Source organism: Chiloscyllium plagiosum, chromosome 1 (genome assembly GCF_004010195.1).
Source record: "Chiloscyllium plagiosum isolate BGI_BamShark_2017 chromosome 1, ASM401019v2, whole genome shotgun sequence".
Lineage (NCBI taxonomy): Eukaryota > Metazoa > Chordata > Chondrichthyes > Orectolobiformes > Hemiscylliidae > Chiloscyllium > Chiloscyllium plagiosum.
In genome coordinates this window covers 130955773-130980460 of record NC_057710.1, presented here as the reverse complement: position 1 = coordinate 130980460, position 24688 = coordinate 130955773, and the positions used below count along the sequence as shown (strand labels likewise).

The 24688-nt window shown below is 40.4% G+C and overlaps 1 protein-coding gene and 1 long non-coding RNA gene across 3 annotated transcripts in view; one reads left to right on the top strand and one right to left on the bottom strand.

The window, feature by feature from the left end:
- LOC122553234 (bifunctional heparan sulfate N-deacetylase/N-sulfotransferase 4-like) overlaps positions 1–24688 on the top strand; it is an 879937-nt gene that overhangs the window by 71377 nt on the left and 783872 nt on the right. The gene's annotated exons all lie outside the window — the stretch shown is intronic.
- The window catches only part of LOC122553322, a 168839-nt gene that overhangs the window by 71848 nt on the left and 72303 nt on the right, over positions 1–24688 (bottom strand). The gene's annotated exons all lie outside the window — the stretch shown is intronic.

Here is a 24688-nt window from a genome sequence, read left to right as displayed (position 1 = left end):
ACAGTCATGTTCTTGTTTTTTTGTCTCCAGGCCTTTAAAGTCATCAGAAAATGTAAGACAGAAATAGGTTGAATTTCCTCAGGGTTTCTCCCTCTCTGACATTATAATTTTGGTGGACGTTTAACAGAAACATGATTTACATTGGGGAAGCAAGTGAAATCCCAAAGAAATTGATGCCCTAGAAGATGTATAACTGTGATGGAACGTTCTGTCAGATTCTCCCAAATGGTCAACCGAACTTTGATGGAAGACCAGTGCCAACCCTGAGAAAATCACACAAACCTGTGTTTTTTGCTGAATGTTTTCAGCCCAATAGGTTTCATTTTCAAAGGAAGCAAACACTACTAGGACATGTCTTAAGGGAGCACATATTGGAAAATCAGGTGCACACAGTTCATTATTTTCCATTTAATTTCCATAAGGACTACATTATGAAATAAAAGGAAAATTGTATGCTGCACATGTTCGATTGTTGAATAATCATTCTCAGCAGAAAAATGGTCCACACTTGGGACGTGCAACTAGAGTTGCTTGAACTCTCAAATGTGTCATTCATGTAGAGACATGAGCTCATGTCTCTAACTTTTCAATCTGTCTTCCTTTAGATGAACCTAAAATCCTTTGTAAATTTAAGACCTTGCAAATAATCCCTACAGCAAGCTGTAATATTGTAACTTAACCTGAAGAACAGCACAAACTCTGTACACAAGTCAGCAAGTTTTAGTCACCTGAGCAAAATAGGAGCAATGGAGGAACTTTATTTTTGACTTTGCAACGCAGCCATACTTTGAAGTCTGAAATGAAAGCAGAAATTGCTGGAAAATCTCAGCAGGTCTGGCAACACACAGATGCTGCCAGACCTGCTCAGATTTTCCAGAAATTTTTGCTTTTGTTTCAGATTTCCACCATCTGTAGTTCTTTTTTTATACTTTGAAGTTTATTTGGAAACAATTGATGGGATAATTTCTTTCTACATAATTTATTAGTTGTGTGTACTAATAATAGAAGTTTAATTTGTTGTTCAACATAGAAAGGTTGGCCAGTAAACTAAGTATGTAATCATAAAGAAAATTAAGTGTAATTTCTGTAAATGTTTTGAGGAACGGCAACGGAGCGACTCCATTCACAAATAGAATTGGAGACATTTGCAAGAATCGTAATGGCAGTGCTGTTGTGTAAGTTTCTACATAAAGCAATCACAGCAACTCAATTATACACCATATGGAGCCTCTGACTGCTGCAAAGAAAGTTGCGGAATCAATGTCACACCTTGTCTTCAAACAAGCTGAGTTTACACCTTAAACAAGTAATTACATAGAATTAAACAGTATTTACAGCACAGAAACAGGTAATATAGTCCCAAAGAAAATCTGAAACCACACATAATCTTCATAAGAGTCTTCTCATTTTACTTCAACTTACCGTTCCAGTGGGACATGGAGTCGTAGAGCTGAACAGCATGGAAACAGACCCTTCAGTACAACCCGTCCTTCCCAATCAGAGATCCTAAATTATTCTAGTCCCATTTGCCAGCATTTAGCCCACATCCCTCTAAACCCTTTCAATCCATGTACCTATCCAGATGTCTTTTAAATGTTGTAATTCTACCAGCCTCCACCACTTCCTGTGGTAGCACGATTGATGTACACACCAACCTCTGCGTGAAAACTTTACACCTTAGATCTCTCAAATCTTTTCCCTTTCATCCCGAACCTATTCCCTTTATCTGTAGATGCCCCCCATCCCACCGCCAACTCAGGGAAAATACCTTGTCTGTTTACACTATCCATGCCCTTCATGATTTTATAAACCTCCATAAGGTCACCCCTCAGCGTCCGACGCTGTAGGAATGCATACTTGGTTACTGTGATTCCATAGAGACCATTACCTGGCCTTTCCATTCTTTGTTGGTACGGTTGACTGAATTGAGATTGTGCAGTGAATTTTCCATTAGAAGGTTGCATAGGAAAGAGTTGAAAATTGGTGGGAGTGGGGAGAGGCAGTTTGCACAACTCCACTAAGAAAGCTATTTGGTACCCAGGTCCTGCCAATGATATTCAAATGAAGCACAAACTTGAAGATGGCTTTGACTTCCTAATGCCAGGCTTTGGTTAAAGGTGTACATTTTTGATAGAACTCAAATTGTAATGACTTCTGTATAACATGCTGCTCCCTACCATTAGCTAGTCTCTGAATACAATATTTTTTATAATTCTCCAAATCGTATGCATACTTACTGTATGTGGACTCGCTACAATAAATCATTGTAACGCCATTTAATAACTGAAGCTCCAGAATGATTATTTGAGGTTGAACTTTAATCTTCTATCTTTTTCAGAAAGAATAGAAGCTCGAATTGTAATTTTGGTTATCTATCCTCTGCTGCTTTTGTCAGTTCCTTTATGTAGTGCCATAAGATTGAAACACACAGCTAATTTGTTGCAATTGAACTAGAATAGTGTGATCTGGAATGTTTTATTAATAATAGTATTAGTGTAGGAAAACAGATTTTGATAAATAAACGGTCAGACTCTGTGTCAGTAAAGGTGATAGTCACATTGTTGCATCACACAGATTAACTTTCGGAGATACACATGCTCAAATGTTTTTCTTTCATAGTCTATAAAGCAAATGTAAGCATACTTATGTAATTCTAGATATTTATTAAAGATAAATCCTCTATTGATTGTAGTCGAGATCTGATTCCAGAATGCACTTCACCAAAACAAACTCAAAATTTTGCAGATGCCAAAAATCCAAAATTAAAACAAAGTTCTGGGACTATAAAAATATTCAGTAGGTCTGGTGAATCTGTGGAGAGGGAAAGAATAAATCTTTCTAGACGAATATGACTTTTGTTCAGAACTGGGCAGAGAAGTGGATAAGTGGTAAGTTTTATATAATGTAATAAGGAGGAGAGGAGCATGTGAAGCAGTAAAAAAGATTTAAGACTATTTTGGAGAGTGAGGGATGATAGAGAACATGAGTATCGTAAGACAAAAGGAAAGGAGTGGTAATTGTTTTAGAAAAGAGAGCTCGATCCGTGTCAAAATGTAGGTCAGCTATGCTGAAAGCAAAAGCAAGAAAGAAGGAAAAAAAGACCAAAGTTCATGGTCTGAAGTTTGTCAGCACCAAAGGGCATGAAAATGAATTCCGAAGCAATATTGTGTTTTAACAAGTCCAAAGGTTAAAATGAATTTAAATGATTTGAAAGCCATGAGGAAAACTTGTGTCTGAAATTATTTGTGAATCAAAAATAGCCAATCTGTTTTTTTTTATCTAACACTAGAACAGTACCATTTTTGATGCAAAGGCACTTCTAGAGTAAGGAAAACTGTCAAGTGTAACCTTGAACATGAAACACAAACAAACCAATGTCAGTCAGACTATCCTGTACAGGCTGTTTTATAGAGTTGAGCAATAGACTAAGCTTTGCATGTTTGTGGAGGAGAGATCACATCCAAAGTGAATACATACTTCCGAGACTTTGGAGACAGGGTGGAAATCTAACTAGATTAATCATAGCCTAGGATCAGTAACCCAGCACAAAGCAAAGAGTAACATTACAGGAAAGCCATTGTTCATTGGTTGATAATAGTTGCTAATTTGACTATCTGTTATTGGTTATTGAATGTAAAAGGCAAAAGTGAGGACTGCAGATGCTGGAGATCATGGTCTAGATTAGAGTGGTTCTGGAAAAGCGCAGCCGGTCAGGCAGCATCCAAGGAACAGGAAAATCGACATTTCGGGCAAAAGCCCTTCATCAGGATGTAAATAGCAGGTTACAGGTTACAGGTTACAAACTAAAAGACCAGTAGGAAATTTAAACAAAAAATAAATTAAGAACTAAGTAAACAAAGTAGAGATGCTGGGCTCCCTGTGTGGATGAGAGTGGGGGCTGTGGGAAGGATGAGCAACTGACCATAGCACATGGTACAGAGAGCCATTGAAGAGCGTGGGGGAAGCAAATGTAGTTGTAATCAGGGATAGTATATTCAGGGGAATAGACACTGCTCTGTGTGGTCTGGATTGAGTGTCCCAAAGATTGTGTTGCCTGCCAGGGTTCACAAAGTCTCATCTGGGCTGCCGGGGAACTTGGAGTGTGTGGGAAAAGATCCAGTTGTTGTTATTCACGTAGATACCTGTGATTATAGGTGAAAAGAGGTCCTGCTAAGGGAATATGAGCAGCTAGTGGCTAAATTAAAAGCCAGACCCAAAAAGGTGGTAATCTCAGGTTTACTACCTGCACCATAAGCTAGTTGGCACAGGGTCAACAAGGCTAGAGAGGTAAATGTGTACATCAAAGATTGGTGTGGGAGAAACAGGTTTGAATTCATGGGAAGGAGGGGGTATTTGAGTGGGACAGGTCCCACCTGACTCAGGCTGGGACCAGAGTCCTGTTTAATTGTATCACCAGTGCTGTGAATAGGGCTTTAAACTAAATTTTGGAAGGGGTTATAGGTTCAGTTACATGAAAAATGATAAAATTAAAGGTAAAGGAGAGGGTAGGCTTGCTTGGTGGTGGGGTTGATTGTTACCAGAAAATAAAAGGAAGGGACAGAATGTTTGAATCTCATTACATCAATAAAAGTGTAGGGAAGCTCAATAATACTTCAAGGCTATATGTCTTAAGCATTTGGAATAAGAGATATAAGCGGATGGTGCAAATCAAGGTGACAAGGATTTTTAACTAACTAAAGGTGGGAAGACTTAGGAGAGGTAACTAATGTTTCCAGAGCAAGTAATGGGACAGAGTATGGAAAGGGTCAGAAATCCAACTTCAGGCACAACAAGTAAGGGGATGATTGTGAGAAGTGACACAATCAATGCAGGACGGAAGTGTTGTACCTAAATGTGTGCAGAATATATAGCATGGTAAATGAGCTTACATTAACATTCTGAATCATGGAACAGAAGGTATTTTGCTAAGTTTGCTGGTACCGTAAGGATAGGTGGAGGATCAGGTGGTGTTGAGGAAGTGGGGAGGTTGCAGAAGGACTTGGACAGGCTAGAAGAGTGGGCAAAGAAGTGGCCAATGGAATACAATGTGCGAACATTTGAGGTTCTGCACTTTACTGAAAGAGAGGCATTAACAATTTTCTGAATGGGAAAGGCTTCAGAAATCTGAAGCACAAAGGGACTTGGAAGTCCTAATTCAGGATTCTCTTAAGATTACCATTCAGGTTCAAAAGGCAGTTAGGAAGGCACATGCAGTGTTATCATTCTTTTTGAGAGGGCTAGAGTATAAGAGCAAGGCTGTATAAAGCTCTGGTTAGCCTGAATTTTGAACATTGTGAGGTTTTGTGCCCTGTATCTAAGGAAGGATATGCTGGCCTTGGAGGAGGTCCAGAGGAGGTAAACCTGTGGAACTCATTGCTGCAGAAGGCAGTGGAGGCCAAGTAATTGAGTGTCTTTAAGACCAAAATAGGTTCTGGTTAGAAAGGGAATCAAGAGTAGTGGGGAGAAGGCAAGAGAGGGAGGTTGAGAAACACATCAGCCATGATCAAATAGTGGGGCAGATTTGATGGGCTGAATGGCCTAATTCTGCTCCTGTATCGTCTTGTTAACATCCCTGATTACAGACCAGGTAAAAGTGGAAGCCAAGGAGCAACAGTTGAAATGATCTGGTTAAGCCAAAAGAACTGAAATGTTCCAAATATTCTTTGATCATCTTAACCACAGCCCACCATCAGTACAGTTAGATGGATGATTAAAACCTGAACCTGAGCATCACCCTGTTCGAGCTATAAAAACTGTGAATGCAGCTTGACTTTGAGAGGGAGATCCCAGGTCCATAAATTCGAACTGAATGTACAGGTCCAGAAGAATATTCCGCAGATTGAACCCATTGGACAGACCCCCACCCCTCCAATCCTCCTACCCCAGAGCCAAGCCTTGAGGATGCCAGTCCAGTGTTGGTGCTGGAAGGGAGTTTGTGTGAGTTATACAACACTAAGGGAAACTTGTGTAATGAAGCGGTATAGCAGGAGCCCCTGTTAGTTGGCCCCTTCTGGGTCATCACTCTCTGGATTGACTGGATGAGACCTAATAAGGGTTGCCTTTTAGCTTCCAGCTTTTTGGTCTGGAGTGACTTATTTTCTTGTAAGGAGTGGTCTCCTTGCTCAGAGTCACTGGGACTACCCAATGCTCATGTCAAGGAGGAATCTAAACTCCTCCCTCCCCACATCCGCATTACCAAGTGAAAGCCAAGACACAAATCTGGGGATAAGGTGGATGCTGTGTACCTCTCCTTCAAGTTCTCCTACAGTGTGGTTTAGTGTCTGCTTCAGTCAATCATTCCAGAGTTTACAGTAACAGAGAGAGAATACCTACTCGGGAGTGATTTGGCTGGTCAGCGAGTGGACTCCAAAAGACAGGCATCCCAGGAAATGTATTGCAGTCACAGAGATTTATGGAGGTCAGCCCAATTGCTTACGAAGGCAAAATGAAGAAGAGAGTGCCCTCAGTAAATGAAGGGAACAGGAAGAGACGCGTTTAGGAAAAGCATCCCTGCCAGATCTTCAGGAAGAGAAAATAAGTGCCCCAAAATGAGCTGTGTCAGTAAGGTCCTGCAGAGATGCAGAAAACTGAACCAAGTTCAGAAATTATTGTGGAAGGATTCGTAGACAGGCATTGAAGGGAGTAATCTGAAGTGAAAATGGTAGACCCTTTTCCTCAGAATTATGTAAATAGGAGCCAGGAATTAGGTTTCCATTATTGTCAGGCAGAGGGTGAGTATATTTAAGGCTGAGATTTTTCTTATTCAGTGATGGAATTAAGGGACATGAGGAAAAGGGCAGGTGGGTGACGTTAAGGATTATAAGCTCAGCCATGGCTGCATAGCTTATTTCTGCTCCTAAGTCATCTTATCAAACAGTACCTCATTGTCTCAGTCTAAAATGGGGAAAAGGAAGTTTTGAATTTGCCTCATTCATCCGTAATTCGTAACTGAATTAGGGGCTTATTTCCAGGGTTGATCAATCAAAATAGTGGAAAAAAATTAACGGTGCATAACTTTGACCAAAGTCCAAAATTTTAAAACCAGCTTGAATCAAATTGGAAACAAATCTATTGCCAGCCAATTGGGGAAAAATATCTGTGGGTATACTTATTTGTAAGACAAAGACAGGAATGAAGACCGACTATTTGTTTGATCTAACATTAGATAATTGGCCACTAATACAAAGGTACTTCTAGAGCAAGGACATCTGACAAGTGAAGCATTAACATCCTCGATTCCAGAATAGGTACAAGTGTAGCTAGGGAGCAACATTGGCACCTGAAGAGTGGTCACTCCAATATTGGGTCTGGCACAGGTGGCAGCAATACGATGGGAGGAGGGCTGGCAGTGCAGCTGGTGTTGGTGAGCTGGCTCAGAACTGTCAGTTATGTCTTTCATCCTTTTTATTCTCAAACTATACAAAATGGCACCTGATTGCAGCGACCATTGAAGCTTTTCATTGTATTTTACTGTATTATTCACCATAAAAAGCAAGTGATAATAAATCATTCATTCATTGCTTTTGATCTGTGATGTGATTTCTAACCTCCTCCATCCTCTATTGTTCCCCTGACTTTCCCTTCTGTTCCACTTGCTCTTCTCCACCTTTTTTTTCTACAGTAAAATCACTTCTCTTGCCTCCCTTCAGTTCTAAAAAAAATTTATAAAAGCTCGAAACTTTAAATCTGCTTCTTTCTTCACTGTCAGAGCTGCTGAGTTTCTCCAGTATTTTGTTAAACAGAAATACAGTCTTTACATTAAATGTGTATTATTTCTTTGTATTATGATTTTGAGCCATCCCTTTAATGAGGTGACTCATGAAGCTTGTATTTTCAAAATGATTGTGTTCCATTGTTTTACGTTACTTAAGTAACTTAATGCATAGTGAATGCCTTCAATTATTTGGAATATAACCTTTTAACATTTACAAATGCCTCATAAACACTAAGGCTTTTTGCTAGTCTATAAGCAAACTTTAATAAGGTTGTAAGGCCTCAAGACCATAAGAAATAGGAACAGAAGTAAGCCATTTGGTCCCTTGAGCCTGCTCTGTCATTCAATAGGATAATGGCTAATCCGACATTCCTCACATCCACTTTCCTGCCTTCTCCTCATAATCTTTGAATCCTCTACTTATCAAGTATCTATCTCTCTCGGCCTTAAATGTCTATGCGCCCACAGCTCTCTGTGGAGTTCCAAAGACACTCAACTCTCAGACAAAAGAAATTCCTCCTCAGCTCAGTCTTTATTTTGTACTCCTTTATTCTGAGATGATGCCCTCTGGTCCTAGACTCTTCCATCATATCATCTCAGCATTTATAATAGATACATTGCTGAAATGTGACATTGGTAGTAAAAATTAGATTTGTCCAGAGCCTATATCAGAGTAATTAGCAAGTACCAGGTTAGAAGAAGGACAGTCTTGACATATTTCAATTGAAGGCTTCTTGTGTTATGCCTCATGTATGTAAATTATCTTTGGGAGCCAGGCTCATTATGTCATCACTTCATCATCCTGGTTTGGTAACTGAACATCTTAATGCTAGTGCAGACACAGATGTGCCCATTGAATGTAAAATTGTATATAAGAGTTGGCTGCAATAAATGGCTGCTGGCTTCATAAATGCCAAATATCCACACCCAGTCTTTTACCTTACAATGGGTAAGATAAGCATTGCCACAACAGGTAAAATAGCCTGCCAGAGGAAGAATCATTTCATGCTAGCAGCTATAGTCATCAATGTTAAAGACTTCCAGCTATTTGGAAAACTAGTTGAAGATCAAACAAAAACAACTTTGGAAATCAGAAATTATAATCAACAACATCAATTTTAATGAGTACAGATAGCCATATAAATTGTGTTTACAACATTGACCAGGAAGAAGACAAATCTTTTTGATTTGAATATAAGTTTTTTTTTCCAAGATTCACTATGTTTCCAAGAGAGCAAATTAAAATTTAAAAAGTTGATCTCACAGTGATATTGAAATATACTCTATCTCTGTCACCTTTTTAATGAAAAAAGGGATAGCTGATCCGAGTTTTTGAAAAAGGCAGTTAATAGTCCTGAATACAGATTTGAAAACTTCCCCCACTGAAGAAAATGCAGCTTAAAACCACTTTAAAACAATTGTTTTCTACATTAAAAGCTTCATCATTCACAGATTTTAGCCAATTCCACCAATTTTCTTTCATTAAATCAACACAATAAATGAAAATGGCCATGGGAGGCCAGCATTCCTTAGAAATGCAAATGCTACCTACAGACAGAGAAGCCCTGCTACCATAAGAGTGTAATTTTTAAATTACAACTATCCTACTCTTAAAAGTGATGCAATTTGGAGAAAATAAATAGATACAGAAGAGTAAAAGAAGTAAAAAATAAATTGTACCCTTCAAATGTGAGCGGCACGGTGGCACAGTGGTTAGCACTGCAGCTTCACAGCGTCAGAGATCCGGGTTCAGTTCCTACCTCAGGCGACTGACTGACTGTGTGGAGTTTGCACATTCTCCCTGTGTCTGCGTGGGTTTCGTCCCACAGTCCAAAGATGTGCAGGTTAGGTGAATTGCCCATGCTAAATTGCCTGTAGTGTTAGGTGTAGGGGTATGGGTGGGTTGCGCTTCGGTGGGTCGGTATGGACTTGTTGGGCCAAAGGGCCTCTTTCCACACTGTTAGTAATCTAATCTAATCTTCAAAACACAATGGAAAGACCTGCAGACAGAAATGGAAGGCAAACACTTAAGTATGAATTGGATATCCAGTGACAACTTTTTATTACCTATAACTACATGTACAATGTGTGAAGATAAAACAAGTGGTGATTCTGAGAAAAACTATGAAAGTCTTCTTTACCAACAGCGAGGTGAGTCTTCACAGAATTAACAAATACTGTCTTTCCATGAATAATCAGAAAGGCACAAAAAGGCCTGCAAAGTTCTTGAAGCCAAACTCGAGGTTAGAGTTAAAGATTAAAATATTCAAACTCATGTTATATGGGAGCAGCCCCAAGTGTAAATTGACAATGGGTCAATGGGCTGAAGAGTGGCAGATGGAGATTAATTTGGATAAATGCAAGATATTGTACTTTGGTAAAACCAACAAAGCAAAACTTTAGACAGTTAATGGTAGGGCCTTAGGTAGTGTTGTGGAACAGGGACACCGAGGGGTTCAGGTACATAATTCTTTGAAGTTTGCATCACATGTAGATGGTTAAGAAGGCATTTAGCATGTTTGCCTTCATTGCTCAGTATAGGAGTTGAGATGTTAAATTGAGATTATACAGGACATCATTTGTTCAGTGATTTGCTCCTTTACTTCTTTCAGCAATCTAGGATGCATTCCATCTGGGCCTGATGACTTCACTACCTGGAGCACTGCCAGCCATTTTAGCACTTCTTATTTTGTTATCCATCATTACATTGCTCAGTCCAGAATCTACATCTCTTTATAATAGCTGGGATTGACTGAGCCCCCACCTCATTGTAGAGGAGTAGTTCCAGAGCTTCTTGTCTATCTTTTACTGAGATTGAGCTGCAAGGTTAACAGGCAACCATAGAAAACTATTTGTATTATAGCTTTAGGAAGATCAGGGGACTGTAACCAAGATGCATATTTAATTATTTTTCACAACTGAGAAAATGTAGGGGAATTTTACTTCTGTATAAAGTGCATACTGTTCATTCATGGATTCTTTACAAATAAGCTAACTGATGTCTTAAAGCTATGATGTTTCTTGACAATCTGTTATTTCAGTCCACCTTCCACAATGAGGACCACTTTCATGTTTATGGGTTATGTGTCAGATTTCAGCAGATCGCACCTCGAGTGAGGCCTCTCTATTACAATCTCCTGGTCCTGCTATGAATCAGATGGCTTGGTAGCTCAATGTTTAGCACTGCTGCCTCACAACATCAGGGACCCAGATTTCAGTTCCACCCTTGGGCAACTGCCTGTCTGGAGTTTGCAAGTTCTCCATGTGTCTGTGAGGGTTTCCGCCAGGTGCTCTAGTTTCCTTCCATAGTCCAAAGATGTGCAGGTTAGGTGGATTGGCCATGCTAAATTGCCCAAAGTGTCCAAGGATGTGTAGGTCAAGTTTGTTGCCATAGGAAATGTAGGGTTACAGGGAACGGGAAGAGGGGTGGGTCTGAGCAGAAGCCTTTGAAGGCATTTAGCATGTTTTCCTTCATTGCTCAGTATAGGAGTTGAGACGTCATGTTGAGGTAATGCAAGACGTCAATGGCTCAGTGATTTGCTCCTTTACATCCTTCAGCAATCTAGGATGCATCCCATCTGGGCCTGATGACCTCCATCTTTGGAGGGTTAGTGCAGACTTGTTGGTCCGAATGGCCTGTTTCCACACCATAGGGCTTTTATAGATGTTGGTGAGGCCTCTTCTGGAGTACTGTGTGCAGTTCTGGTTGCCCTGTTATAGGAAGAATATTATTAAGCTGGAGAGGGTTCAGAAAAGATTTGCTAGCATGTTGTCAGGAATGGAGAGGTTGTAAGGAGAGGCTGGAACCTTTTTTTTCCAATGGAGCATAGAAGTTTGAGAAGTGACCTTTTATAGAGGTTTATAAAATACTGAGGGATATAGATTAGGTGAATGGCAGATGTTTTTTTCCCTAGGTTGGGGGATTTCAAGATTAGGTGGCATATTTTTCAGGTAAGAGGAGAAAGATTTTAAAAAGGACACAAGGAGCTTTTTTTTTAAACCACAGAGTGGTTCATGTGTGGAATGAACTTCCAGAGGAAATGGTGGATGCAGGTGCAGTTACAACGTTTAAAATACATTGTTAAGTACGTGAATAAGAAATGTTTGGAGGGATATGGGCCAAGCAAAGGCAGGTGAAACTGGTTCAGTTCAGCATTATGGTCGTCATGGACTAGTTGGACAGGAGGGTCTGCTTCCATGTTCTATGATCCTATGACAGTACCACAGCAAAAGCGCATAATTGCAACTTCGATGAGGAACCGTCAAAAAGGCTTATTGATTTTTTTATCACCTCCATACCAAGTGAATCCTTTAGGAAGGATCACTTAGTCAAGAAAAAAAAAGAGCAATATCATTGATATGTTATTTGAAGCCGGATGCAAGGATGAATCCATAATGAAAAATATGCCCCTTAATTACATCCCTTAGGTACAGTCTGCACTGTTGCTACAGTCAACAAAGTACACCGAACCAACTAAACAACTGTCCACCTTGATATTATAACAGGACAGTGCGATACCACAACACAGGCAGCAAAGACAGTGTTAAGAATGTGCACAAATGCAAAAATATTTGTGAGTTAAGAGTCAACTAAGCAAAAGACAAATATCAGAAGATAACTCAGGCTTTCCTCATACTGGTGGGGGTGTAATGTGATCAGAAGTTTTTAATACCATATGTCCTTAAAGGGCAGGGCAACATACACTATAAGCTAAAATTAATTCAGGAGCTAATGCCAAAATATTAGCACTAAGCATCTTGCAAGACATGTTCGTCAACACATTGGCCTTCATGGTACTGCCTACAAGCGATCATCTCAAAGTATATAATGGAGCACCAGTTGGCAGAATCACACTGCAGTGCTGATATACAAGCTTATCTTGGATTCCCAAAACCTTCTACCTAGTAGCTACCAAAGATCCAGCAGTGGCAGGGTTACCAGCATGCACTGATCTCGGTACAGTCACAATCACGAGCTTCAAACCACATCCACTGTGGCAGAATAAACCAATCAGTTAACAATCTCCAAGGCTATGACTTCAAAGTGAGATGCAGGCTTGGGACCAGAACAATTGCGTCTTATACTCTGAGCAGATTACCTAACCCCCACAAAACCCAAGGTATTGCTCTTAATTGACACGTTAATGCTGAAGGCATTCTCATGGTTCATCTGTTACACATTGTCGGAGCCGGTATGAACAATTCAGTCAGAAGCAGTCAAGGATCAGGAACTTCCAAGAGTTGCTAAGACTTTTTTTTTCTTATTCATTTGTGGGGCATGGATGTCATAGCCTGGCCAGCATAATCCAATCCCCCCTTTTATTGCCTGGCCTAGTTCCATTTAAGCAAGCAGTTCCACTTGCCCTCTTTGTGGAGACACAATGCTATTAGGGAGGGAATTCCAAAATTGTGATACAGCAATAGCGAAGAAATGGCAATATATTCCCAAGTCAGGATGGTGAGTGGCTTGGAGGGGAACTTGCAGGTGGTGGCGTTCCTCTGTATCTGCTGCCTTTGTCTTTCTAGATGGAAGTGGTAGTGGATTTGAAAGCTGTTGCCTCAGGATCCTTGCTGAATTCCTGCAGGATGTATTGCTGTTACAGTGTCGGAGATGGATTTACTGAATGTTTTGATGTGGTGCCAGTCAAGCAGGCTGCTTTGTCCTGGACGGTGTCAAGATTTTTGAGTGTTGTTGTAACTGCACTCATCCAGGTAAGTGGTGAGTATTCCATCACACTCCTGATTTTGAGTTATTTGCTGTAGTATTCCTAGTTTCTGACCTGTTCTTATAGCCATTGTATTGATATGGTGAGTTCAGCTGAGTTTCTGATCAATGGTAAGCCCCCCAGGATGTTGTTAGTGGGGATCATTAATTAGGAAAAGGCTGACAGTATAAAAGAAGTACTTAAGGATGTTTATTCATTTTATTCACGGTAGCACAAGACTTGAGAGATTACAATCGCAAACAAGACCTCATATCGAAAGCCAATATATCAAAACCATGCTGCACCAGCAATACTCTGATATTGAACACACATAGGCTGCCTCACAAATAAACCTGTGGACCAGGGCTAATAAATGATTCATCAATGTCTGTGATTCTTGCCCAACATGCCAACCTCAGCAACAGAGGGAGTATCTCCATCTGCACAATGTTCCATCTACTGCTTGGATGAAAGTTGCAGCAGATCTGTTCACAGTGCATAAGAAGATTGCATCCTTGTGATGGATTATTTTCATTTTATTATTTTCAATTCATGTGGCTTCTAGGACAGAATGTGTCTGACAACAAGCCTCAGTTCACTGGCAAACTATGTCAACAGCTTGTACTGGCCATATCACATTGCCACCCCACTATCCACACTCAAATAGTGCAGTAGAACATATGATACATACCAAAGAATCTATATCAATATCAAGCAAACAAAAACATGATGATCACATTGCATTACTGCAATGTTATGCTGATCAGGAATCAAGAAGGGATTATCACCCCCAGCACAAGTTATGCTTGGAAGGGAGATACAAATGCTAAATGATCTTTCCCAGCAATTAACTGTCTAACAGTTCCAAGACACAGGGCATTCTTCCTCTGAGACAGAGGACAGCTAAAGAGATACAGGATGAATGAGCAGGTAGAGAGTTACCAAAACTGCAACAGAGAGTGCATGTTTAAATTCCAAATAAAAGTACTTGGCTACCACCAAAATATACAAGCACCTCAGATAGTAAGATGCCATTATTGATCACGGTTGAAAAGTGTGGTGCTGGAAAAGCGCAGCAGGCCAGGCAGCATCCGAGGAGCAGGAGAATCGACGTTTCAGGCATAAGCCCTTCTTCAGGAATGAGGCTGGTGTGCCAACCGGCTGAGTTGATCACGGTGCTACATTGCAAAGGAAGGAAAGCTGGATCAGACCAGTTTACAGCAAACCAATCATTGTAAAGACAGTGAGAAAGAACACTCAGAAGATGATTGGACGGTGACTTTGAATGACAGCAGCCTGCAAGCAAGTTGTCAAACAAGAGCAACTGAGAACAACATGTTCCCTCCACATGGTATATAGACACCAGATCTGGATGAGATGTCAAGCCTCCAAATCATAGGAGAAAGTGAGGACTGCAGAAGTTGGAGTGTCAGAGTTGATAAAGCGTGGCACTGGAAAAAGCACAGCAGGTCAGGCAGCATTGGAGGAGCAAGAGAGTCGACATTTCGGGCAGGACTGTTCTTCAGGTCTCCTTCAGCTTTATCAACTCAAACCTCCAAAACATTACATTGAAATTTAAAATTTCAATCTTGTGAACACCATTTCACAATGTCACCATGTCATGTTTCAGCTGTACAGGATGTTGGTTAGGCCTCTTGTAGAATACCACATTCAATTGGTCTACTTGCTATAGGAAAGATGTGAAACTTGAAAGAGTTCAGAAAAGATTTTCAAGGATGTTATCAAGGTTGGAGGGTTGGAGCTATTGGGACAGGCTGAATAGGCTTTGGCTATTTTCTCTGGAGTATTTGAGGCTTAGGGATGATCTTATAGAGGCTTATAAAATTATGAGGGGCAGGGATAGGTGTATAGACCAGTTTTTTTTCCTAGGGTGGGCAAGCCCTAAACTAGAGGGCATGGGTTTAAGATGAGAGCGGAAATATTTGAAAAAGGACCTAAGGGGCAACATTTTCACGCAGAGGGTGGTACATGTATGGAATGATCTGCTAGAGGAAGTGATGGAGGCTGGTACAATTACAGCATTTAAAAGGCAACTGGATGGGTATATGAATAGGAAGGGTTTAGAGGGATCTGGGTCAAGTGCTGGCAAATGGGACTAGATACGTTTAGGATATCTGGCCGGCATGGACGAGTTGGACCGAAGGGTCTGTTTCCATGGTGTACATCTTTATGACTCTATATGAAGAAGATTGTCTAGACCCTAACTTATTTCATTTTTAAAGGCAAGTATACGGTGCTGTGTTTTGGATGTACCACAAGGCTTTAAGCGAAACACACTTTATTCTTACAGTACAGTTAAAATACAAACAAAGTAAAAAAGAATTGGTATAATTTTAACTCTATTGTAAAACTGAACAGAAAAATACATTATTTAACTACTAAATAGCAATAGCATCTCGGAACTGACAGCCAGACTACTGCGACCCCTAGGACTCATAACGGCACACAAACCAACAGCCACGCTCAGACAACAACTCACCAGAACGAAGGACATGAGCAAGACGAATGTAGTGTACAAAATACCATGCAAGGACTGCACTAAACACTATATAGGACAAACAGGAAGACAGCTAACAATCCGCATACATGAACATCAACTAGCCACGAAACGACACGACCAGCTATCCTTAGTAGCCACACACGCAGACGACAAGCAACATGAATTTGACTGGGACAACATTACCATTATAGGGCAAGCGAAACAAAGAACAGCCAGGGAATTCCTAGAAGCTTGGCACTCATCCACAAACTCCATCAATAAACACATCGACCTGGACCCAATATACCGGCCACTACAGCTGACAGCTGAAACCGACAACCGGAAGCGGCAGGGACAGGCCACTATAAATGCCGGAGGAAACACCACAGAAGCGCTTCGCAGGAGGCTCCCAAGCACTGATGATGTCGCCTAGCCAGGGGACGAAACGTTTGCAACAAAAACTTCCAGCTCGGCGAACAGAACCACAACAACGAGCACCCGAGCTACAAATCTTCGCACAAACTTTGAAATAGCAATTGTTCCAATATAGTAACATCCCATAAACACGCCCTTGCCAACGGCAAATTCAGTCAAGTAGATTTTCTTGCATGCGATTCTGGCAGCAGAATCTTTTTGCTGTGGCCAAAAGAGATGCACAAGAGCTTCCCCAAAGAACTTCAAAACCTCAACAACTGCTGAAAGCTAAACTCCTGGTTCAGTGGGAGCTTGACTCCACCCATTCAGGGTGCTTCTGTTGTTCCAATTATTTTTTAAAATGCCCCAAGGTCTCACAAGCTCTTGAATTTATTGCTTGGAAGAGACAGCCCTTCCATCTTTTGGCTCAAATCCTCTCCAAGAAAGTAATGAGAGCAAAATACACCTCTTAAAGTCATAGTATTGTCATGGTACTGTGTATATTATTCAATCTATATGCAGAACAAATATTCAGAGAATCCTTTGTACTGCAAGGGATAAAAGCCAGAAGCAAGAACATAAAAACACATGGGCACACTGCATAGCCCTACTTGCAGAATCAGAAGACAGTCTGCAAAATATCATAGACTAAGTAAAATCTCAAAGTTCAAAATATGAATTGAGTATGAGCTTCAAACGGACAAATATAATGGTAGTATAAAGAATACATTTCTGCTCTAAGGGTGGTACAGTGGCTCAGTGGTTAGCACTGCTGCCTCATAGCGCCAGGGATACAGGTTCGATTCCAGCCTTGGGTGACTGTGTGGAGTTTGCACACTTTCCCCGTGTCTGCGTGAGTTTCCTCCGGGTGCTCCGGTTTCCTCCTACATTCCAAAATCATGCAGGTCAGATGAATTGGACATAGTGTTAGGTGCATTAGTCAGATGGAAATGGGTCTATGTGGGTTACTCCCCAGAGGGTCGGTGTGGACTTGTTAGGCTGAAGGGCCTGTTTCCGCACCACAGGGAATCTAATCTAAAGAACATCAGAAGAAATTAGAGTGAAGATGGATGTGAATGGTGTCAGACTAGGGAAAAATAGGACAAATGGTAATGTGGAAATGGCAGATTTGATGTAGAAGTTATTTTATGAAAATAACAATATAGAAAACTTAAGATTGTAACAATTAAAATATATAAGTTGTGACTTTCTACTCACAATTCTGTTTGCTTCAGAACTCTGAGCAATGAGGTAAGGATCTCTGGATAAACATCAAAGGCTTGGAAATATGGTTGCAAAGAGGTTTGCTAAAAATTCCACAAACTGACTATAAGTAAATGAAGAATTATTTGGAATCACAAAAGCAAGAAGAACTGTGACATCCAGGTGAAGAAATGTCACAATTTGAACCATTGAATCAGAGCTGAGAAGCCACAGAAATCTCTTCCAGAGGACAAAGTGGAGAACAGCAGAATGTGGGCTCAACCAGTGAGTAGTTGGATGACAGAATGGTTGCAGATGAGCCACAGGAGATGTGTAAGACAAGACAGATGAATGTGGCATACCATGTCAGCAGATTTCCTGATGGCAGAAGTTACAAGCAGCCGCAGCAGGAGTCTGTGCTTCATCCATACTTTCGGCATTCCCAAAATTAGTTCCTTATTTGGTTGAGATGTTGCCATACAATGTATTCCCTGGAATTTGGAAGAATGCAAGGCAACCTCAATGAGACCTGTAAGTTTTGGAAGGGGCTTGATATATTGAAAGACTGTTTCCAACTTTGAGAATCAAATGCAAGAGGGCACTATTTCTGAATAAGGGGCTGATCATTTAGGACTGAGATGTGGAGAAATTACTTCACTCAAAGAGTTGTGAATCTTTTGAAATCTTTACTTGGTTGGATTCTAAATGCTTCATTGTTGAATGCATTTAAGAATGGAAAGAAGTTTGATCTCTTTGGGAATTAAAGGATATGTATGCAGGTGGAGTTGAAGCTTAAAAGAAATAGCTGTGATGGTATAGCATCTTGACATCAGAATGGAGGATAGATCGTTTAGAGAATTATACCCTCCTTCTAAAGGCTAACTTGAGATGGGTAATAAATGCTGGCCTTGCTAGCAACCACCACAGTCTACTAATGTATTTGTTAAAAAAAAACTTAGGAATGAATAAATCCCCTATAAATGCATCAGTCTGCCTTTAAGTGATGCAAGCTCTCTACATTTTCAATTTTCTGAATAAAAACTTCCTCTAAACAGTTTAATTATTGCTGATTGCTAGTCTGTTATGTTTAAATGAAGATTGATGACTAAAATCAATTAAACCTCCTACTGTTGCCATAGAAGGGGTGGAGTGGACACTTTTTTTTGTAATTTAATCTGTTATACAAACAAAGAAAAATCCCAATTTTGTGAAGTATAAAGAGTCCAATTAATTTGGATTTCAACTTTTTCTTTGTGGAATTTGTCAATTGACATTTATTAAATATTCCAATTGAAATCAATGGCAATAACATTGATCACTAAAAACATTAAAGAAATACAGACATATTCAGATTGCTGCATAAAAAGTGCTTGGCTTTTAATTGCCATCTAAAATAGAACTTCATTCAATATCTTCCATGCATGCCATTTAAAATGCAACTGTTATTTGATGTGCATGAACTAGGTGTGTCTTTTGCAGATTTCTTTCCAGCAATTATTGCGGAAGGTCTTTTCTGTGTAAAGTTTTACCTTTTATAAAATCATTTAAAAAAAAACTTTCAAGGTGATAATTGCAGCCTCAAATCCACAAAAACACATACAGTTACTTGTCTGTCTTGGAGAATGTGTGAAAAAAAAATTGAAATGCCAGAATGCTGAGCTGGTTCAGTTAGTTCCAATCAGAAAAATGTCCATAGCAAAGAAAAACTGGCTTAATGATTGCTCTAAATAGGCACTAATTTGCTGTCTCAATGAAAAAGGCATTGAATCGCATGAATACTCGTGGCACAGTGGTAGTGTTCCAAATGGCCCAGTTCAAATCACTCCTGCTCCAGAACTGTGCCCTGACATATCTGAACTGATTGATTTCAAAGATTACTTAAAAGAGCTGTCATTGGGTCATATAACATGACTAATGTCTGAGAAGGCAGTCAAAGTGATGTGGCATAGATGGGTGGAAGGCAGAAAACTTTCTATTTTGGGGCTGCTGTCTGTGCTTGTCGGCTTCTTTGTAAATGTATTTAAAATAAAAAGACGCCTCATGTCACATTGTCCTGCCAGAAGGATGTTGTGAAATTTGAAAGGGTGCCGAAAAAATTTACAAGGATGTTGCCAGGTTTGGAGGGTTTGAGCTATCCACAGAGGTTGAATAGGCTGGGGTGGAGGGGCATGGATAGTGTAAGTAGGCAAGGTCTTTTCCCTGGAGTAGGGGGAGTCCAGAACTAGAGGGCATGGATTTAAAAGTGAGAGGGGAAAAATTTAAAAGGGACCTAAGGGGCAACTTCTTCATGCGTGCATGGATTGAGCTGCCAGAGGAAGTGGTGGAGGCTGGTACAATTACAAATTTAAAAGGTATCTGGATGTGTCTGTGAATCAGAAGGGTTTGGAAGGATATGGGCCAGGTGCTGGCAAATGGGACTAGATTGTTTTAGGATATCTGGTCGGCATGGACGAGTTAGACCGAAGGGTCTGTTTCAGTGCCTGTACATTTCTATGACTCGATGACATTGGTTATATCCCTCCCTCTGGGTCAGAAGGACCAGGTTCAAGCCCCATCTGCCCCAGATATGTGAAATAACATAGTTGATTTAAAATGACTCTATGCCTCTAATCTGAAAATGTCTGATCTTGAAAGTAAATTGGACCCGGGCCTAGTCAGTATCTGAACAGGAGACCACTGGTTAATAGGTATGGTAGGCTTTTGCTTCCAGAAGAGACTCTTCACATCATCCTTCTGCATTGCATCCTAAGGGAGCCTGAGTTCAAATCCCATCTGCTCCAGATGTGTTTTATAACATATCTGAATATGTTGATTAAATAGATCTTGATCAGGGCTGTTGTGGCACAGTAGGAGTGTCCTACCTCTTAGGTCAGATTTCCAGGTAAAATTCCCGCTTGTCCTGGATGTGTGTCAAACTATGTCCAAACAAATTGGTGAAAATAATTACACAGAGGAAAATGCAAACTGATGTAGTCAAAATCATTTCTGGTAAAGCAAGTTTTTTTTTAGTAGTTAGGATTCAGTATATGATATATTCCACTGTGCCTCACTCTTAGAAAAAGTGGGAAACAAAATGACAAAATATTTAACCCTGAAACATTGACTCATTTTCCCTTCATAAACATGCCAAAGTTAAGTATTTCCATGTGCATTTTTTTTTTTGCATTTCAACATTTCATTTCACCTAACCCTTCTCACTTGCAACTCTTTAACTTACTGAAGTTCTTCATTTTAACTTGTCCATTGTCGTGGCTACTACCAGTAGACATGGGCCTGAGGTAATCTGCAGTCAGTCTTCATTCAAATTAACTGTTTCAATCCTGCTATTGCATCATCTAACATTAAGAACTCCTTTAAATTCCAATACAATAAAGTACTTTCCGATCAGGATAATAATCTTCTGCAAATTCACCTCCATAGCATCTCTAATCTGCTGTTTTTGTGCCTCCAGCTCCAGGCAGGAATTGCTTTGAGTGTCTAATGTGAGCTGTGATTGATCAAAAGTCTGACAAATTGAGCTATACCTGAGGCTGCTGGCTCTATTGTATAGATATGGAATGCGCACATGCATTCACCACCTTTTTGACTACTTGTGTAAAGTCATTGAAGCTTTTGTGCAGTGTATCCAAGTCCTTGAAGCAGGATTGTTTACATTGACTTCTGTGTGTTCCTGCTCCCACTGCCTTTATAGTGTCTGGCTAAAGACCCTCTGGTCTCTTGAAGAAAAAGACTCTATCTCTTCTCTCCTACCTTCAGTACAGGGCTATCTGGTTCTCTGTTGGAAAACCTTGGGCGGCAAACTATTTCTCTGGCTCATTGTTCCACTTTCTAATCATAGACTCATCTTTAGCTGGTCCCAGCACTTACCCCAGCCAGTATTCACCTCCCATTTAAAAGATACAGGCTGACTGTAACTAATAGTAACTTCACAAAGCCTCTGCTGAGCCTCCTGCTGAGATTGTTCTTTTACCTACAGGTTGTTTTGTTATAATGCACGCTTCGTCCACATGAATTCACTGAAACACGATTGACAAATTGGGGATGCTGTTTCTACAGCCAAAACTTTTAATGTGTGCCTTGACTGAAACATGATTGCATCGCTAACAGTTTAAGCGCTGTTTCTAAAGTGTGATTGTTCTATAACATGGGGTTGCACAAGAACGCAACCATTGCATTTTCGAGGAACTGACTGTATTGTATGAATGAGCAGATCGTACAAATTTCCATGTATCCTGCATCATAATGGATGAATGCAGACTAATAATGCAATGTGACCCTGGATGCCAGTTATTGAGCCTTATCAAATTTTCTCACTTTGCCCTTCTCACTTTGTACTTAATAAAGACTTAACAAGACAACAGATGAATTATATTTTCTGCATACTTTCTTATATACTTGGCCCATTACTCCAAATCCTGACAGTGTTCACCCTAAGTTGTCATCTGACTGTGCCCAAGTCCACTGACCTTGACTGACAGTGTAAAGACCCTTGGACTCATTTAATATGACTGAATGCTTATCCCCTTTAACTTTGAGAATGGTCGTTTGTTTGAAGCATGTTTACTGTTTTTTCCCACTTCAGCTGTATTTACTACAATGCTCCTTTATTTACATCTGTATAAAGTGGCTTAGGAAATCCTGCTCTCCAATATGGAGCCAAAGACCCCTCTCATTTCACATGCTCATTCTCGGCTCATACATTCTCTCTCTAAAATCATTGAATCCCAACAATGTGGAAGCAGGCCATTCAGATAATTGAGTCCACATTGACCCTCCAAAAAAGCAACTCACCCAGACCCAACCCTCTACCCTATCCCTGAAACCTGTATTTCCTACGGCTGATCCACAGAGCCTGCACATCCCTGGACACTATGGATAGTTTAGCAGAGCCAGTCAATTGAATCTGCACATCTTTGGATTGTGGGAGGAAACTGGAGCACCCGGCGGAAAACCACACAGACATGTCGAAGAATGTGCAAACTCCACACAGCCAGTCACCCGAGGGTGGAATTGAACTTGGGTCTCTGGCGCTATGAGGCAGCAGTGTTAACCACTGAGCCACTGTGCTCTGAAGTCGAAAATGAATGCAAATTTAACTTTGCTTAATTGAAATGAGATCACACCAAACAACCTTTACTAATTTTTTGTCTGCAGTACAAAGTTTGACGTTCTTTAATGTATGACACAAGAATGGTTGTGCATGGAATCTAAAATGCGTCATTACATCAACAAGTGTTCTTATAATGTTAAGCTGAGCAACTCGGAGGTTAGTTTTCTGCTGTCCATGAATTATAATGAAATAGTGACCATCTTGGGGTGAAATCGAACAAGTGTAAAATTGGCAGGGAGAGAATGAGCAGCCAATTTTCAAATGTCTCAATCTTCTTTCCATTAAAATACTGAAACTAAAGTTCTAACACTCTTTGCAGGATTATTTTCCACTCTTATTGTAATGGTCACTTAGTTTGAAATCAAAAGTATTAACAGTGTTTCCAAGTCAAGGCAGAACAAAAGCCAGCACAGTGAGAATGGTTTCCATGTTTCTATTTGCCTATTCCATCAGTCTGGCAGAGATACATTTCACCCCTGTTTTGGGTACAATGGAGGGGAATTTTCACAGAATTTCTCCTGCATGACTGTGCAATGTTGACAAGAGAGCACAGTGTTCATACTATTTTTCCAAGGCTTCTGTGGGTCTTCCACTGGATAGAGTAAACAGGTAAGTGGATGTTTACAAGTTAAGTATCACTTAAAATCAGAGCATTCTTCTTCCACTGTAGAAGGGTGAAATAATTAATTTCAAAATTCACCTTGACCAATCAAACATTTTCTGTCCCCTCATATTTTTGTTACTTAAATGTCAGCAAAGCTCACATTTTTTATGGAAATGACTCAATTCTTTGGTTAGGTTTGATATTTTTGGTATTCAAACTGATCTTGGTGGAACTGTTGGGTGAAGTTCACAACACAGAAGCAGATAAGCGTATTGTTGTTTTAAGTGTGACCTACAGAAAGGCTGCAGTAGTGAGTAGAGTGGGTTCTTTCTTGATTATATGTTTTTGGAGATATGTCTCTTGATTAAACTTAAAATATAAGCCATAGCTATTAATTTAACCTGGGGCAATGTTTGTAGAGGAATAAGACGGTGTTATTGTCTGAGTCTGTAAATTGTGAAGAAGCCCAAATGGCCGTTAGTAGAGTGAAATGTGCTCCTTATCAGATGTGGGAGTTTAAAGAGAGTTTAAGGGTTACTGCTGATTATATCTGCCATTAATGCTGTTGGTTGCGAATCTTATCAGATCGAATGGGTCAGTTGCTTCTTACTGTCTCTCCAATGAGGAATTTGCAACAGCAACAGTGTGTGATGGATGGCAGTTATAGGAATGGGGGAAAGTCTCCGATAGAGTCACATAGACATAGATAGATTAACTCCAGGAAGGGTAAGAGAGGTAGGCAGCTAGTGCAGGAGTCTTTTGTGACCCATTTCAAACAAGTATGCTGTTTTGGAAAATGGAGGGGTGGGGGGGATAGATTCTCAGGGGAATATAGCACGAACAGCCAAGTTTCTGGTATTGAGGCTGGCTCTAATGCAACGAGGGATGCATCAGGTTCCATGAGATCAATTGTATTAAGGGATTCTCTAGTCCGAGATATAGACAGATGTTTCTGTTGTAAGCAGTGAAAAATCAGAATGGTGTGTTGCTTCCCTGGTGCCAGGATCAAGGATGTCTCAGAGATGGTGCAGAATGTTCTCACAGGGGAGAGGGGCCAGCAAGAGGTCATTGTCCACATTGGAACCAATGACATAGGAAGGGAAAAGGTTGAGATTCTGAAGGGAGATTACAGAGAGTTAGGCAGGAATTTAAAAAGGAGGTCCTCAAGAGTAGTAATATCTGGATTACACCCAGTGCTACGAACTAGTGAGGGCAGGAATAGGAGGATAGAGCAGATGAATGCATGGCTGAGGAGCTGGTGTATGGGAGAAGGATTCACATTTTTGGATCATTGGAATCTCTTTCGGGGTAGAAGTGACCTGATTTGCACCTAAATTGGAAGGGGACTAATATAGTGGTAGGGAAATTTGCTGGAGCTGCATGGGAGGATTTAAACTAGTAAGGTGGGGGGGTGGGGGGTGGGATGGACCCAGGGAGA